The sequence below is a fragment of the Triticum aestivum genome, chromosome 6B (assembly GCF_018294505.1).
Source record: "Triticum aestivum cultivar Chinese Spring chromosome 6B, IWGSC CS RefSeq v2.1, whole genome shotgun sequence".
Classification (NCBI taxonomy): domain Eukaryota; kingdom Viridiplantae; phylum Streptophyta; class Magnoliopsida; order Poales; family Poaceae; genus Triticum; species Triticum aestivum.
The window spans coordinates 33,547,986-33,567,548 of NC_057810.1; the positions used below are offsets into that span (position 1 = coordinate 33,547,986).

Below are 19,563 nucleotides of genomic sequence, written 5' to 3' on the forward strand. Positions count from 1 at the left end.
ATAGACCAATAATTAACTTCACATGCACTATCTATGGTAAATTATTGACCTACCTCTTCTCTTTGATAAATCTGCTATAGTCATCCCATGAACCATAATCACACACTAATGTATGTAACCCTAAAGACACAGATCCAAGAAATAACGGTCATCAGACCCTGTTAATTCAACGATCTAGATTGCTCCAATCAGCGCTCAACATGTTTAGCATGTAATCAACATCTGTGTTAACCATGTAATTAACATGAAATTAATATTCTACTTGATATCAACATGCAGTTAATACCATATATTTATTAATATTGGCATGCATTGTATATACACATTTAGTAATTCCCTAGAAAAAGAATGTCACACCGGTTTCACAGAGATTTTACCACGTATGAGCCTCCGTTATTATCCCAAATAAAACACCAAGTCATCAGCCCAGTACCGCTTACACTTTCTTTCTAGCCTCATTCTTCCCCATGGCCCTCATATGTGCATCTCACGTGCGCCGCCTCCTCCTCCGCCCTGGCGCCGGAGCTCCGGCGAGATCCTTCTGCGCCCAGCCCCACCAAGGTACGCTTATGTTCCTCCTGATCCGTAAACTCTCTGGTATTTTCTCCCCGTTCGTTGTGGTGAGCGGGCTGAAATCCTGTGTGCAGACAAGTTAGTCGTGCTGGAGTTCCTGGACGAGGTCGGCAAGGGGGTGGAGATGCACACGGCAAAGTTGGAGAAGGCCATCGATGCTGAACCCTAGAGGCTGCTCGAGACCTGAAGAATGGTGCATGAGAACCGAGGCTGTCTAGGTTTTCTGCTATTAAACGAGACATTTTGTGATTTCAGGTGCACTAAATTGACTTAAATACATTTGAAAGAACGAAGGTTAAGAAGTAGTTTGAAATAGGTAGTTTGTAAAGACATGATTAAAATTTAACAAGTTCTTATATCAAAAACATTTGTTAGATGTCAAAATTGCTAGTCAAAAACCATGATCGAGTTTCTAAATAACAGCAGCTAGACACGAAAAGTGCCAACAGAGCTGCAGCTACAGGGAGCTCATTTACAAAAAAAAAAATCCACAACGTGAAATTTTTCGAAAAAGGACAAATACGAATTTCACACGTTCGTGCAGAGCATATATAATATTCCATGGAGTATGTTTCTGATTTGGAACTTTAAAATATGCTTATAGATTATTATTTTAAATAAGCTCGGTCACCAGAAGTCTGTACTCCAGCTAGACGGGCATATGTGCACACTAAAAGAATTTCAGATATTCCAGGTTACTATTCCACACATATTTGTAAAGATGGTTTGCAGCTTGGTAACCGCTAATTGCCATCGTTAACACTTACTGTGAGCTTGACTAGGAGAAAAGAGTGGTTTTTCTACACCCCTACATGGTGCACCCATGCAGGAAAACATAGCAAAACATTTCACAAAATTCTGAAACTTTGTGGGAATGATCATCAACAAATATTATGGGCGCTTGCATGGGTGATCATTCCCACAACATTTCCTTTCATTTCCTAATTAGCTGTGCTTCCTCTGTTCAATTTCCGTTCATTTGACATGTGGTTAATTTATGATGCAGAGAAAGTTGATTTTTACTTTCCCTCACAAGTACCGTCTTGGTCTTTGGAAGGCCCCAGCAGAAGCCAGGAAGGTGCAATGGAGTTGGCGTGTCCATTTTGAAAACCATGTGATATTATTGGGATAAAGCATGTTGTCTGATAGTTGTGCTGCAATTTTGATGCCAAAATCAGAATGTTGTCTGATAACCCAACCAATAAGTGGTGCTCTTGATCTTGCAGTATTAATCTTTATCAGATTTGGGATTCTGAAATTTGTCTACAATTTTTCTCTGTTTCAGAAAGCATCATGACCCTACTAAAAGTCATCCAGCTCATATAATTTGCTAATCATATATTAATTGACTTAATGATTATACATAAAAGCCAACTAGCAGATGTGATAGTTTGTCTCACAAATTTTTGTCCTACAGAACGAGGAGATGCATACATGCTGATTACCTCTTGTGGGTATGCTGATTACATTGCAGAATGAGGTGGTGAATCTTTCTGTCGAGAAAATTCATCGACCAGCTAGACTACAATATTCCTTATCATCTCCTCGATGGAAGTGCTACATTGCAGAATGAGGTGGTGAATCTCTCAATATGAGAAAAACGAGCATTTGAAATGGGAGGCTGGCGATACAATTAAGTACGTCTGCGGAAACATAAAAAATATCATAATTCATGTATATGTGAACACGGCAATACAATTAAGTATATATGAACACGGCAATATATTATAATTTCAAGACATATCTTCATTGTAAAGTCATCTCGTTAACCAATCATATACGTGTATACTTAATAGATGAGATGAGTTGCGAGCCTAGGATCTGGTGTGGAATCTTGTATTGCCGTGTGTATTTTCCCTGTTTGGGTGTCTCTTGACATTCCTTTGATTTATTAGTTGCTGGCTAGGGTTTGCTTCTTCGGACATTCCGTACTGTAAATGTAGAATTTGGTCATGTTTTATTATCCAACTTTGTGATCGTGTAGCAATTTAATCCCATGGAGAAATGTTCTTAATTCTGGTACTCTCTAAGGAAATGAAATATTATCAGACCTTTAACTGTTATTTATTCTGTTAAACTAGACACTATGTGATATCTGATGCAGTGAAGGGGCCTAAATACATTTGAAAGAACTATAATTAAAAAAAATAGGTTTTTATTGAATTTATTAACTGGCTTCTTACGGCCTAGAAATAGAGTTTTTGTATTTTCTTAATGCATTTGATGTAAATGCTTCTGTCAATAAATGGTTAGAGTACTGACTTGTACAGAGGGTAAATTAATCAATTATGAAGCTTCCTAGGAAAATTTCAACAAGTTCTTATATCACAAACATTTGTGGGATGTCTAAATTGCTAGTAAAATAACCTGACAAGTTTTCTAGATAAATAGCAGCTAGAAGGGCATATATGTGAACTAAACACATTTAAAGATATTCCACATATGTAGGTTGCTAACACACAAACACACACACACATTTTTAAAGATGATTCGCAGCTTGGTAACAACTAATTCCATCGTTAACATTACTTTGAGTTCAATTGATAGAATCCTTAAATTACTAATTACCATATTCCGGTCTCTTCACGATGGTGCAGAGAAAGTTTATTTTGAGTTTTCCTCACAAGTACCATCTTGGTCTTAAGAAGCCCCCATCAGAAGCCACGAAAGTGCAAAGAAGTTGGCTTGTTTTTGAAGTGTCCAATTTTTGAAGCCCCCATCTGAAGCCACGAAAGTGCAATTAACTGGCCTTCTTGATATTGAAGTATTTCTCTTTATTAGATTTTGGTTTCTGAAAATTTTCTATAATTTTCTCTATTGCAGAAAGCAAGTCGTCTGGGTCAAATACTTTGCCAATCCTATGTTAGCTGGCTTAATAATTATAGGCATAATCCAACTAGCACATGTGTTGGTTTGTCTCATTTTTTTTTCTTTCCTCATAGAGAGAGAGAGGAGAATTACAGTTTTTCCGACAAAGGATGTAATTTATTGGCTCAAAATGGAGCATCAATAGAATACAAACATAATGAGCACACATCTGGCCTTTGCATAATTAGGATGCACACAACTAACACCAACACACGCACACAAAAAACACGCCAATAAATAGCAACAAATAAGACCAAACCTATGTGGGCGAGAAAAGAAAAATACCTAAAGCCATCAGATCTATGACTCGCAAACTACATCAATTTCCATAGCCGCAACAACCTTCTCATGACACCACAGAGAAGACGAGATTCTTCAATAGCAATGCCTTCAAGAAGGGAGCGACGCTCGAGTGCCGCCGGCACCGGATCGAACCACCCAAGGCTACAATCTAACTTTTCACCCTGAAGAATCAAACCAAGCATATCCGAACAATGCCTTCAAGACGGTAGCGATGTAAAATCACTATTGCCAGGTATAACCAACTAGGGTTAGACATAGGTTTCACCCTGGAGCTCAAGACTGGGTGCTTGAGAAGCACCACCGCCAACATCATTTATGTGTTGTCGCCATCACTTTCCGCAAACCCAGCAACTTCAGGCGTTGCACGACCGTCGCCGTTGCACAACCATCCCTCTGTGTCAAGCCACCATCTATATTCTATAGTTTGCATCTCCCTTCCGAAGTCAGCCACCAGATCTGGATAAAGAAAGCCCCACGAAGACCTTTCGGTGGTCACTACACTCCACAAATGAGTATGCCGCCACAGTCCTGGGTGGTCACCATAAGAACCAACACCAATCGCGGAGCACACCACCACCGATTACCACCTCGTAGAAGAGAGGTCTGCCAAATCCCGTCCGCTCAAGGACCGACATAGCCTGAACTGAAGCACAAAAGGCATATCACCTGCCCTGGCAACAGTGCAGAGCTGGCCGCTCGATCTCGTCCATGTAGAGCACAAGGAAACTGTGACCAGTCACCTGGATCGCAGCCATTTGACATCTGAGTGCACGCTGGACAGGTAAAACAACCCAACTTTGATCCAATCTGCTGGTATTGACGGCGGGTCTATTGACCGAGGTACAGCTCTCTCCGCCGCCGTCATCCGAAGATCCGACTGCCACTGCCAAGGCTCCGCCGCTGTTACACGCACCGTCAAATGCTGGCAACTGCCAACCACCTTTAGATCAGAGAGGCCCCGCCGCCACCACCACCGCACAGGCTTTCACACTTGAGATTGAGCCGGCATATCATCTTGAGATTGACGAAGTCACCACATGCGCCTTGTAGTCGAAGGGAACGACTCCACCAACTGAACGTGCATTGCCAGAAATCCTGGAAAAAAAATCTAGGAATAATGCGAGCACCAAAAATCATGGGTTGGGGATATCACTGTCCTCTCCTAGCAATCCAACCATAGGTTGGTTTACAAATAAATATTCTAATTCGCGTATACCTGAAGATGGTTTCCAGAAGAAAAAATTTCTTCATGGTAAAATAATCTCGGCAACCAATCAAGGTTAAGTACCAAAAATTAACAGATTGGCTTCCTATGTTTTCTTACGGGAATCTCCAAAGGGTTTTTTTCTAGAATGGGAAATCTGTATATAATTTCCCTTTTTCCTAAGTACTAAGGCATCTCCAACGGCGACCAATAAATTTCCTACAGCATCTGCCTGTGGACAGGGGGATCAGTCCATGGACACTATCGGATGCCGTCATCTAGCGCTGCCCGCATACATTTTAATAACTTTTTGAACCAACCGGACGAAATTCATGCAAACACGACGGATTTCATATAAACCGGACAACATTCGTGCAAATACAGTGGATTTTCCTTACAGTTTGAACATTTAGAACAAGAAAAACCTATCCTATGACAGCGTCCGGCATCCGGTGTCCAAGTCCTTGTTGTTCCCTTCCGGGAACCGCGCCGTTCATACTTTGTCTTCATGAGCTCCGCGAGAGTACCAGCGATAAGACCGATGAATTCATATGTGTGGTCTCCTGCGAGGAAGAGTAGAAAACGGGACGGACCGGCCCACATGGGACACGGGGACCTGCCGCCTCCCTTGTCCTACTCATCCTAGGAGGAGTCCGCGACCTGTCAGTGGTTAGTGGATGTGAGGTCCACGATGAAAATGGAGGGGTCGGTGCTCTTGTCGTTCCACTAGGCCGTCCGCGAGTTCGTCTGCGGGGCGTAAGAGGCGCAGTTGGCGTTGTGCTTGTCCACGACCGCCTATGGCTGCGCCTCCGCAGCGGCCGCTTCCTGGCAAGCGGCGGCTTGAGGGCGGACGACCTCGTAGATCACACAATGCTCCTTGATGAAGTTGGGGTTTGTAGTGGCCATGGCTGCCACTGCCTCCTCGCTCGCATGCTGGCAGCTTGTGTTGTGTTGTGGAGTTAGTTGGCTGTGGCCGCCTTTAAATAGTGGATTCCGGTGAGGCCATGCGTTCGGGTGCGTTAATGCGGGGTGCTGAAGTTGGTTTCTCAGCCGGCAGGCCTGCTTAATGGCGGCATACGGACTGACGGGACATTGAATGGGCGTGGTAGATATCTGTCATGTCCCATCCGATAAATGTGTCTCTGGCAATGAACAGGAGCTTACAACGTGGATGCGTCGGGGGTGGCGCCCTTTGCCCACGTGCCGCTTCAGTGAAGGAGGCAGTGAGAGGTCACTTTCGCTTTGGGCCGGCTTCAATGTGGAGCAGCCGTTCTACAATGGCATGAATGCAAGCAGCTAGCGCACAGCGGGAACACGTGCAGGATGGTCAGAAGGGTTTCGGATGGTCCACGATGGTCAGAAGCGGGCGTGGATGTTGTCCGAACGCCAGCAAAGTCCCCCACGTTTGTCTCTGGTTTGCCTGAAGAAAGTTCATCTGGACCGCTATGCGGACCGATGCAGGACCACGTTGGATGGCACAACACATCCGGACCTTGTTGTCCGGACGTATGCAGGCGGTCTAAGGTTTGCACTGGAGATGCCCTAAAGATCCATTTAGGAAAAAAAATGACAAAAATTAGAATTAAATCTTTTTATTTTTTGCTAAGGAAAAACAGTTAAATCACTGGCAAGAAGCAAATGGACGAGAACGGGTGAAGGATCGTCATCGACAGCGGTCTACTGAACATCTATGATCGGCACAAGATGCTGCTCTCTCGCGGCTAGGGATGCAAGCCGGCATCCAGCATAAGCCGGCCAAAACAGGAATTTAGTTCAAAGTTCAAACTGAACTAATGTTGAATATAGAGAATTATAACTAAGTTGATCTACTTTGATTACGAAGCGGGGCGGATCAGGCGGCACTGTGCATCCCTAGTCGCGTCCCGCGAGGGAGGAACCGGCCGGCTATACGTCCTTAACCTTGTCATCCCCACGCGTGTACGCCTGCTCGCCAAAGCGGATGAAACAGCTTGGCTTTGGCATGGTAGGGAACCTCCATTTTCGTGCACTGCTTGCGCTCGCAAGCAAGAACATGGTGTGCGGCCTTGGAGGCGGCATACGATGAAGAGCGTGCACTGGACCTCGTGCACACGGGCCTGTGCGGGACGATCACATGGAAAACACCTGGCAACTGGAAATTCTTTCTGTTGGTAGTAGATGACTATATAGCAGATATATGTGGATCGATGTGCTCAGGTCAAAAGATGAGGCGTTCGCAAGCTTCAAGAAGGTGAAGGCGAGGGCCGAGACGTAGCGCCAGTCTTGTCTGCTGGCGTTCCGGTCGGACCTGGGCGGTGAGTTCATGTCGGACACATTCAAGCTGTATTTCACGGAGAGCGGCAGGCACTAGAAAACGGTGCCATGCATGCTACTCCCTCCGTTCCGAATTACTTGTCTTGGATTTGTCTAGATACGGATGTATCTAGACTCATTTTAGTGCTAGATACCTCCGTATCTAGATAAATCTAAGACAAATAATTCGGAACGGAGGAAGTACAACATAACCGCGTTGTGGAGCACCGCAACCCAATAATGCTACACGCACGGATGAATACGGGCGTTTACGGGGCTGACTAGAAAACGATCCGACGTGGCCGCGCTGAGGAATGAGACAGTTAGAAAAATGGAGAACGTGCCGCTGTTTACGCTAGCAAAAAAACCAGAACGCAACAGAACGGCAGCTCGGTTTGCCCTCGTTCCAGATTACTGATCGCGCCGTCTCGGACGACCTCGACTTCTCCGGCCGCCTCGGAGGACCTCGTGCGCTCCCGCCGGCAAGGGCACGTTGACGCTTGCTCCGCTGATCTGTTCGAGCCCCGTGGGCGTGCCTGTTCGTTCGGGTCGGCATTAGCAGGTAAACCCAAGGCCATATATACTCTGTAGATCAAAGCCGTGTAGTATGCCACAAGCAGAGTATCTGTAGATCAAAGCCATGTACGTGAGTTGTCCGTCTTGCTAAAAGCCATATACGTAGTTATTTTCAGTAAACGTTCAAGTACTAGATAAGGCTAATCAGACTTATGAGAGATGAAGGTTACAATTGGTTTGTAAAATAACTGTATCACGCCACATCAGAACAGCAAAAGTTCTTATGATTGTTTCTGAGTGTTTAGATTTTGTAAAGTTGAACATACAATTTCGTAGTTCAGTTTTAACATGCCAATCTTCAGGTCAATCTGTTACTACCATTCATTTTAGTTATATTGCTACAGGAATGGATGATGGAACTTGTGGTGTTCAAGAATCAAGTGATATGTCAATATCAAGCGATGATGACAGCATTAAGGAACGAAATGAAAACAATGTGGAAGTTGAACATCACCATGGTGAAGCTCAGCCGCATGCGTTACTTGGAGAACCAGAACTGGGAATGACCTTTGATAATGAGAACGACGTGCGAGAATACTGCACCAAATATGCTGATGTTCATGACAACCTAACATTTGGTGAGAAAGATTCTCGCAATTATCTAGAGAAAATGAGAAGGTTGAAACTTGGCAATGGTGATGCTGAAGCGGTTCGTGACTATTTCATCAAAATGCAATCTGACAACCCAAACTTTTTTAGTGTCATGGATGTTGATGATGAATCCCGACTTAGGAATGTATTTTAGGTTGATGCTAGAAGTAGAGCAGTGTATGACTCTTTTCATGACGTCATTACTTTTGACACAACATATTTGATGAACAAATATGATATGCCTTTTGCTTGTTTTGTTGGAGTGAATCATCATGGTCATTCAGTGTTGCTAGGATGTGCTTTATTATCAAATGAAGATACTGCAACATTTGTTTGGTTATTTCAAGCATGTCTCACTTGTATGTCAAATCGTCCACCAAAAGCTGTTGTTACTGATCAAGTAAAAGCAATTCAAAATGCCGTGGAAATAGTTTTTTCGGATTCTCGATACAGATGGTGCTTGTGGCACATTATGAAAAAGATACCGGAGAAGTTAGGTGGATATGAGGAATATGATCACATCAAAGTTGATGTTGGGAAGGCAGTTTATGATTCATTAACAATTACATAATTTGAAGTTGCTTGGCTACGTATGCTTGAGAAGTATGATATTGGTGATAATGAATGGCTTAAACGGCTTTATGAGCATCGACACCGTTGGTTTCCAGCATTTGTGAAAGATGCCTTTTGGGCAGGTATGTCTACTACACAACGTAGTGAAAGTATGAATGCCTTCTTTGATGGGTATGTTAATGCAAAAACTACATTGAAGCATTTTGTTAGCCAATACGAGAATGCTCTTCGTGAAAAAGTTGAGAAGGAGAATATTGCTGATTTCAATTATTTCAACTCAACCATACCTTCTATCACAAGATTTGACATCGAGAAGCAATTTCAATCAATCTGTACAAATTCGAAGTTCAAAGAATTTCAAGAAGAGCTAACAGATATTATGTACTGTGAGCGGAGGTTGATACAAAAAGAAGGGGCAATAGAAACGCACGAGATAACCGAGGATGTGCTAATTGATGAAGAAAAAGGATGGAGAAAAGATACTGTGTACCATGTATATTTCAATGAGGAAGAGTTTGAAATTAAGTGCTCATGTCGCCACTTCGAGTTCAGAGGTATTCTCTGTAGGCATGTGTTATGTGTGCTCACTCAGAAGAAAATCAAGGAGGTTCCTCCAAAATACATCCTTGAGCGGTGGAGAAAAAATGTGAAAAGAAAACATAACTTTATCAGATGCACATATGGTGGCATGGACGACACTCCTGTTGCAAAACGTTTTGATAGTCTGTGCAATTCTTTCTACCCAACTGCAGAGATAGGCGCCATGTCAGATGATTCGTTCAATTCCTTGACTGAAGATCTCCGCACCTTGCAAATTAAGTACACCAGCAACTCAAGTTCTGAAAACAATAAGGATAAGGCCGGTGCACAAGAAGATCAATTGCAGGAAGATGCACCTTCTAATGGGGCAGCAACAAGTAAAAGTATACTAAGTCCAATAGAGGTTAGATGTGCTGGTCGTCCTCCTTTGTTGAGAAAAGAATCTAAGGTTGATAGGCTTATTCGGCAAGCAAAGGAGAAGAAGAAGAAAGCTGAACTAAGGGAGCAAAAAAAGGTTGCACAGAAGGACAAGAAGGAAGCTGCAGAAAAGGTATTGTTGCTTATATTACGTTTTTTGTTTTGAAAAATATGCACCCAAAATTCGCGCCTGTTGAGCTCACTACATATGTATTTATTTCAGGCTCGCTCCATGAATTTGAAAAAGAAAAGGTCCAGTAAAAAGAGAAAATCCTCGGAGGATGATATTCTAGAACAAAATGTTATGGAACATGCAGTATGTATTTCTTGTTCTCGGTTGCTTAATATTTGTTTCACACACTTTTCTGAGTTAACACTCTTGCAATCTGAAACAGAGTCCACAAGCTTTTTATTTGGATGGCCAAGCTTGTAGTACTACAGCACAGGTATCTTTGTTTCTTATCTTTTTACCTCTAGTAATCACTTGAGCATCCATGTCATTCTATCACGTTCTTTGCGGCAGGAACCATTTGGCTTGGGCATTACCACTGGCAACATGAATCCACCTCAAGGGTCGACTGCAGTATCATTCGGAGGTTCATCGGCAATGCTTATGCCTCCAATTTTAGGAGAATATACAAGTATGTTGTTTCAAGTTCAGCAAGGATCGACTATAGTGCCAAGTTCTGCAGAGTTACACTCTGATTGAATTGGAGGGCTCAACAATACGACGGATCACAGTTAGCCATGATTTATGTAATTTGATGAAAGGCACTAGGGCACTTGGCAACTTTATTGTAATAGATGAAAGGCACCAGGGCACTAGAAAGTAAACAAATTTATGTTTTATCATTTTGTTTTTCCCTAAAGCAACAGAACTGCTACCAAATTATCCATGGATATATGTGCATGTACATTGCCGCTGGCTAATTCCAATCACAGAGCTGTTTGTCTCACACATGACTGCCTGCCTTCATGAGCTTCAGGATTATGTAGTGTATGTAAGATGGCTTTCATGTCAATCTTGTCTAAATTGACAGCAACAATCTACAACTATCCCCAGCGGGATACTCTTTATTTACTCTTAAGAATCTCAATAATTGTAGCCAGAACAACAATACATAAGGATGTTTCCTCCTTCAAACTTTCCAGAACTGAACAACTTTATATATTTATTTCATTGATAAGATTGGAGTACACAAATCCATGTAGCGAGAAGTACATGTTACAATTGAAAGCAACTACATGAGCACTTTTGAGAAGTACATGTTACACTCAACAGGAACCACATGAGCAATTCTGTTCGGAACATTCAAGTTATCTTCCGCAGACACACGCATAATCTGCAATCTTATGTGGCCTTTGATTCTGGTCTCTCTTCATTTGGTGAAACAACACTTTGTGTTTCTTGTCGCATTGCACAGAGATACCATATGCTGGAGTGCCTATAGTCCTCTCCCTGCAAAGCAGAAGAAAATTCAGAGCCTGCACAAAGTTCAGAATTTGCACAAAGGTTCAGAATCTGCAAGTTACAATATTGAGCGCCGATCTCGCCCAGCTGCGCGGGTTGAGATCGTCGAGATTTCCCACTGCACGCTCAGGAGCAGGTGGTCCAGCATCATCGGCCGGCGGCCACCAGTACACCGCGCCGGGCTGCAGTGCGCTCGCCCACGGCGCCGCCAGCATCCATACGAGGAGGCCGCCTCACTGCCCTGGAGGAGTCGGCCGTGACGCTTACAAAGAGGACGAGATCGCCTCGCCAGCCTGTAGGAGCCCGGAGTGATGCTGCCGCCGCCGACGAGATCCAATAGCAGCATCGGAAGAGCCAGCCATGGCGCATCCAAGGAGCAGGAGGTTGCCTCGCCGCCTCAGATTAGTCCATCGTCTCCGCGTTGGGACGCCGATCTGGAAACTCGCCGCATCGGAGCGCCATGAGGGGAACTGCAGCTCGCTCGGCCGATCTGGGCGAGCGCACCATCGCGGGAGAGAAAGTAAAAGGGCCGGTGTTTTTTCTTAACTTAATAACCTTTTCTTTGCGCGTCCACAGCCACGTCGGATTGTTTCCTAGTCAGCCCCGTAAACGCCCGTATTCATCCGTGCGTGTAGCATTATCGACCACAACCAAACCCTCGTCGAGATTGCACGTTGCCTTCTCAATGCGATGCGCATGCCCAACATCTTCTGGTGTGAGGCCGTGAAAACTGCTATGTACATCCTCAATCGATCGCTGACGAGGAGCCTCAACGGCGTCACGTCATATGAGGTGTGGGATGGGAGAAAGGCCAGCGTGCACCACTTCCGCACGTTTGTTTGCATCGCGCATGTCAAGCTTCTTGGTTCCAGCATCAACAAGCTGGCGGACCGCTCGACGCCCATGGTGAAGATGTTGCGGCCTTGCGGGTGACGCTTTATGTGGCGTTCGAGGAAGGAAGGCCATGGGACTGGGCGTCCATGGCCATGATGGAAGTTTTGTCGAACACCTTCATTGCCGTCTACAACACCGTTCAGGGGAGACGGTGGTCGATGCCGGATCCACGCGTGGCCAGTCCACGACCCCACCCGCCACACCGATCCCAGCCTTGAATTTGGTGGACACCCCAGTAGCAGAACCACTGCCCAAGTGGGGGACGCCGCCCACACACGAAGACAATCGGGATGCAGACTCGGGGCCTCTCTGATATAAGTACATCGAGAACTTGTTGGATGAGCTCGACGTGGAGGCCGCGCAGCAGGCCGAGCACTGCATGCTGGCTGCAGAGGAGCCTATAAGCGTCGAGGAGGCACTCGGCGATGATGCATGGAGCAACGCTGTGCATGAAGAAATGCGCTCCATCACCAGCAACAATGCATGGGAGCTGGCAATGCTCCCCGCTGGCCACCGCGCCTACGGCCTCAATTGGGTCTTTAAGGTGAAGAAAGACCCAGCTGGCAACATCCTCAAGCACAAGGTGAGTTTGGTGACAAAGGGGTACGCGCAGCGACATGGGGTGGTGTTCGACGAGGTCTTCGCCCAATTGTGTGCATGGAGACCTGCGCCTACTGCTTGTACTTGCGGCACACAGCGGCCAGCAGGTGCACCATATGGACGTTAAGTCTGCCTTTCTCAATGGCGATATCATCGAGGAGGCATACATGCATCAGCCAGCCAGCTTCATCAACAACGACAACTCGAGCAAAGGAGCCAAACGTCAGCATGTCACATCATCAACCGTGTGTATATCCATAAGCTTTTGAACAAAACATCGTATCAGCTCCTTACTGGTAAGAAGCCAAACGTCAGTTACTTTAGAGTATTTGGAGCTACATGCTGGATCAAGGATCCCCATCACAAGTCAAAATTTGCACCTAAGCCTCACGAAGGCTTCATGCTTGGATATGGAAAGGATTCACACTCCTATAGAGTCTTCAACCTTTATCTCTACAAAATCGTTGAAACTATGGATGTGAAATTTGCTGAAACCAATGGTTCATAGAGAGAGATTCTACCAAGTACACTAGATGAAGCTCCTCCAAGCGAGTCTATCAAGCTGATGGGAACTGGTGAAATCATGCCCTCTGAAGCACAGCCTGAAGAGGAACTTATCATCTCTGCACCAAATCAACCTGAAGACAATGCTCAGATCAAAGACAATCCTCCCAATGATGACAATGATCAGCAAGAGCAAAATCTTCGTCCTGTTCATCCTCGTGTTGCAAATGAAGTTCAAATAGAGAAGATATTTGACAGCATCAATGCGCCTGGTCCACTCACTCGATCAAGAGCAACACAGCTAGCAAACTTCTGTGGGCACTTTTCATTTGTGTCAATATCATAACCCAAGAAAGTTGCTGAAGCTTTTATGGAACCTGAATGGATTCAAGCCATGCAAGAAGAACTTCAACAGTTCAAGCTGAATAATGTTTGGGAACTCGTCAAGCGACCTGACCCTCGCAAGCATAACATTATTGGAACAAAATGGATATATCGAAACAAGCAAGATGAGCATGGTCAAGTCGTCAGAAACAAAGCACGTCTTGTGGCTCAAGGATATACTCAGGTTGAAGGAATTGACTTCGATGAAACATTTGCTCCTGTTGCTAGGCTTGAAGCCATTCGCATACTGCTAGCCTACGCTAATCATCACAACATCTTGCTATATCAAATGGATGTAAAGAGTGCATTTCTCAATGGCAAGATTGAAGAAGAAGTATATGTCGCACAACCACCGGGCTTTGAAGATCCAAAACATCCTGATATGGTGTACAAGCTAAACAAAGCACTGTATGGCCTCAAACAAGCTCCTCGTGCATGGTATGATACAATCAAAGACTTCTTGAAGAGCAAAGGCTTCAAACCTGGATCCCTCGATCCCACACTCTTCACCAAGTCATATGATGGCGAACTGTTTGTGTGCCAAATATATGTGGATGACATAATCTTCGGCTGCACCAACCAGAAGTATAGTGATGAGTTTGGGTACATGATGCAAGAGCAATATCAAATGTCCATGATGGGTGAGCTAAAGTTCTTCCTTGGTCTTCAAATTCGTCAGCAAAGAAATGGCATCTTCATATCTCAAGAAAAATACCTCAAAGATTGTCTGAAGAAGTTTGGAATGGAAGACTGCAAAGGCTACACGATGCCAATGCCAGCCAAACACCATCTTGGCCTCGACGACAATGGTAAAGAGTTCGATCAAAAGGTATACTGCTCCATGATTGGTTCTTTGCTTTATCTATGTGCATCTAGGCCAGATATTATGCTTAGTGTTTGCTTGTGTGCTCGATTCCAAGCGGCACCAAAGGAATGACATCACTTAGCTATGAAGCGAATTTTTCGATATTTGGCTTACACCCCAACACTTGGATTATGGTATCCCAAGGGCTCAAAATTTGATTTGGTTGGATTCTCGGATGCTGATTATGCTGGTGACAAGGTGGATCGCAAGTCTACATCAGGCACATGTCATTTTCTTGGTCGATCACTTGTCTGTTGGTCTTCAAAGAAGAAAAACTGTGTATCACTCTCAACTGCTGAATCTGAATACATTGCTGCTGGATCCTGTTGTGCTCAGCTTCTATGGATGAGGCAAACTCTCATGGATTATGGCATCAACCTGAAACAAGTACCTCTCTTCTGCGACAACGAAAGTGCCATCAAAATAGCCAACAATCCAGTCCAGCACTCGAAGACAAAGCACATTGAAATTAGTCATCACTTTCTCAGAGATCATGTTATCAAGAAAGATATCGACATCATTCACGTCAACACTGAAGAGCAACTGGCAGATATCTTCACAAAGCCCTTGGATGAGAAAAGGTTTTGCAAGTTACGGTGTGAGATAAATATCTTGGAATCCTCTAATGTCCTGCGATCAGGCACACACCCTAACACTTATGCATGCTGATGACTTAGACGTGCAACACACAAAGTAATGTATATCTTCAATCAATGAAGATTTACACTCTGAGTGTGAATACATTAACATGGAATTTGACTTCGGAGCGCCACAATAATTGTGCGCCGTGTCTGGGTCTAATACTTCCTATACGGTGGGTAACGCCACCACCAAATTTCTTTGTTTGAAGTGTTTCACTCATGGCGTTATATTGCAATGACTTTGCATTTGGTTTGTCTTCAGTTTCAATTTATCTTCATGATTTTCTACACTATGGTGATTTGATTGCTTTCTGATATATGTATATATACTAGTGTTCTGTCCTCTACAGCATTCACTTATAGCTATGTCTTCAAGATTGGATATTTTGAACTAAGTGAATGTGATCGGACCCTAACCTCTCTATGCTTCCTATCTCAAACTCTATCTGTCCAAATCATATGCATTCTATTGAAACTGTCGAATGTCTTCTCTGCGTCCTAGTCAGCAGAAGGCAAGGAGATAAACATTAAATCTGTTTAAATGAATTATCTTTATTGTTGAAATCCGGAGAAGCCGGAACAACTCTCCGACATGCCTGGCAGGCGTGGGAACGTGGGACAACTCTGAGTATGTTGCATGCTTGCCACGTGCCCCTCAGTTGTGAACCGCTGGGGCACCAGCGTAATTGCGCTGTGTCGCTCACCTACTTATAAATACTTGTCCCCTGCGGTAAAGAAATCCTTCTTCCACCTCTCCACCTCCGTCAAAACCCTAGCGCCACCGCTAGCTCTCGACGATGCCGGCGACGAAGCGCTTAGCTGCCGCGACTTCTCCGACGCCGTCCTCACGCCGGCCGCGGACATCGTCCTCTCCGCCGTCGCCGTAGGTGTCCTCCGTCGCCAAGTTAGGGCACGGTGGGCTGAACTGCTCGGTCTCCTATTCATTCCATCTAGCAGTTCTTCGTGCGGTAATTATAACTCTATTTTTACCACCTTTTTGATCTTCAAGATTCATCCTGTTTACCGAAAGTGGTTTCTGCCTATTCAATGTTAGATCTATTCTGTCTGCATCTCATACTGCCTAGTCAATTCACTTAGATTTCCTGTCTAGTTTTATTCCTCACTTGTACTTATTCACAGATTGGTACAAATCTGGAACCAACTCACCTATATAAGTGAATGTCTTCAATGTCTTCAAACTGATTTATCTTCAAAATCTTCTGAGAATGCATATGACCTCTTCCCCTTCCCTCGCATCTCTAATGCTGTCACAGGTACATGTCCGTGGGAGAATCCCTTGGTTCTCATAGTCTGCATTCGTTTGCAGAATACTTACAGCATCATATCAATTCTCTTGAAGCCAGTTCCTGCTTGACTAGCAAGCGTAAGTCTCTGAAGCCTTTGAACGTATTGAAGCCATTCAGTTTGAAGTTCATGGCTGCAGAAAAATCAGCAAGGAAGGGTGGCAAACCGCGCAGAGAAGGAACATCTAAAGATCTACCTGATGACCTAGCAAAACTCTACAAGACAGATCCCGAAGAAAATTATCATTAGAGAAAGACACGAATCCAATGGATTCGACGCTATTGGGCTGAGGAATGGTTCAAGTACAAGTTTGTGACGAAGGAATATGCAGAGAAAAATGCCATCAAGAGACCTTGGGGTGATATCCTCTATCGAGGCCTTCAACCCAAGAATAGAGCTGAAGCCATTGCTCTGGGCTTCTATCCTTGCATGGTCCGTGGACCACATCCTGAGAACGCCGATCCCACTTCACTACTCTGGTGTCGTGACGACTCTCTCTTCAAGCGCAACTTCTAGTTTGTCGTGGCTTCGGCCAAGAAGAACAAGAAGTCATTGGGATTGGACTTCAACCCAGGTCCCTCTGCTCCCCGTGCCGACGGCTCCTGTGATGCTGATCCCAATGTTATCGGTCCCTTCTCCAATCTTGACGGTCTCGTCACCTACATCGTGGTCCAAGGTGCCAGAGTAGATCATTCTGAAAATGATGCTGACTCCGATGAAGCTCCAGTTCACCCTCCGAAGACTTCTCGTGCGAAACCACTGGCCACTGCACCTCCTGAAGCCAGTGTGCAGTCTGAAGATCAATCCCGTGTCTCCAAGAGAACGGAGAAGAAAAAGCAACTTGTCAGACCAACTGATCAAGCCTTGACTCCTGCCGCCATTCTGCGCGAAGAACCCATTGATCTGTCAAGTGATGAAGATCTTGTTGATGATGCCCTTGAGCAGCTAATAAATAGCAAGGAAGAAGCAGAAATATTCAACAACTTGCCTCTCTTTGATGTGGCAATCATCCACAACTTCATTGATGAGTGGTTCGACACCCCCAATCTTAGCATTGAAGATTTGCAGCTTCCCATTGGCCTCACTGTCGCCTTCAATGGCGCCTTTGCTTATGAGTTAGCTCTCGCTCAACGTATAGTTGAGCTCAAGAACAAGATTGATTATGAGAAGGCTCAATTCAAGAAGCATGTGGCCAAGCTAAGTGTCCAAGACGTCAGAAACTTCAAAGTCATGCTACATGAGCTTAAAGAAGCTTTTTTGAAGAAGCGTGAAGAAGCTCAGGGCTCTCGAGAGCGCATGAAGAGCTTGGCTGATAAGTGTGCGCTCGCCTACAATGAGGCTGAGAAGCGCAAGTCACTTGGCCGTCCTGGCATTGACCCCAGGATGGCTGCAAAGAAGAAGAAGAAGCTTCCTGCTGACCAGCCTGAACCTTCAAGCCAAGAAGCCCCTCGCATTATCTTCCCAAGCAGCATGACTGGCTCGAAGCCAAAGGTCACCACAACCGCTTCAGAACAGAAGAAGACGAGGGCTGCCGAGGCTGAAGCCAGAAAGAGAAAGAATACTGAAGCCTCTGATGCCGCTCCCTCCAAGAAGAAGCGCAAGACCAAGAAGACTAGGGCTGCTTCCACAGAGCCCTTAGTTGTTGAACCCATTTTAGTGGTTCGCCCAGCGTCAGAACATCAAGAACGAAGGATGATAGTCCATGAGCCTGCTCCCACAGAGGCTCATGAAGTTGAAGATATTCCAGCAGCTGAACCCACCGCTGCTGAAGACATTGGTCATGATGATGATGAAGTTCTTCCTCAGATCGAACATGACATGGTATCATTGTCTGTTCATACGAACAGCAAACTCATCAGCATTGGTCGTCCTCTGACGCCAATTGCTTAGGATGCATCATGGACTGATCACCCATAGCTACAACACTTCCCCAGTACTCCCCAACAACAACAACAAGCTACAACCCCCGTGCAAGAAGAGGATGAAGACTTTGAGGCCCAGCCATCTCCATCTCCTAAGGCGTTGCCAGCATTTCGCAGGCTTCGCAAAGAACAAAGCCCTCAAGTCCCTCTGTCGAGCGTTCCATAAGGAGAAGTGCAACGTTCACCTGTTGCTCGTCAAGTCTTTTTTGAACCTACTCCAACTGTGAATGTCTCCGAGTCTGAAGCACAAGCTGCTGAAGACATTCCGGCTGCATCAGCCGAGGAAAATCAAGAAGTACGTGTCCCTACTCCCCCAGTGATTGAAGAAGCTGTTCCTGATGTGAACGTGCCTGTGCCCGACCCTCCTGTTCATCAAGAGGAGGTTGACAATGTTGAGGCTGCCACCACCAACGCCAATGAAGCCAATGACGTAGTCATGGCTGACGCTAATGTGGAGCCTGCACCAACTAGTGTGCCTGAAGCAAATGTGGCCACTGAACCTGAAACCAATGAGGCTGCTACACCTGAAGCTAATGAGACAACTGCTCCCGAAGCACCTGTTGTGCAGCCTGATGCCTCAGCTGTTGCCCCTGCTCCTGTTCCGCCACCAAGGCCCCATACAATTGAGCAAGCATACAGTCATGGTCAGCTAACCACTGTCCGATGGCCCATTCTGGTACCTCCGCCTAGTGCCTCTGGACCTCAATTTGACTATCATGTTGAGCATAGGCCTCAGGTCCAGAAGCCAAAGCCTAGGCTACCATGGTTTCCGGGTACTGCAAACTCACCAGGGTCCTTCAATGCAAATGGCTTCAAAAGCCACAATACCTTCTTTGACAGCGCCAAGAACCCCTACTCCAAACCAAGAATATCATCAGATCTATTCTGGTGCTATCAGCAGAGAAGCTATTACTCCTGCGTTCTATATGATCAAGGGCGCATTTTCCCTCATATGCGCCTTAACACTGAAGCCATTGCTGGACTGTCGTGCTTAGAAGAAGCACTTGATTGCTTTCACGATGCTGGTCTGCTCCACTTTG

General features: G+C 45.2%; 1 pseudogene; it reads left to right on the forward strand.

The window, feature by feature from the left end:
- Positions 1 to 8,162: 8,162 nt before the first annotated feature.
- On the forward strand, positions 8,163 to 11,720 carry LOC123138718 (protein FAR1-RELATED SEQUENCE 6-like; annotated as a pseudogene).
- The last annotated feature ends 7,843 nt before the right edge of the window (positions 11,721 to 19,563 follow it).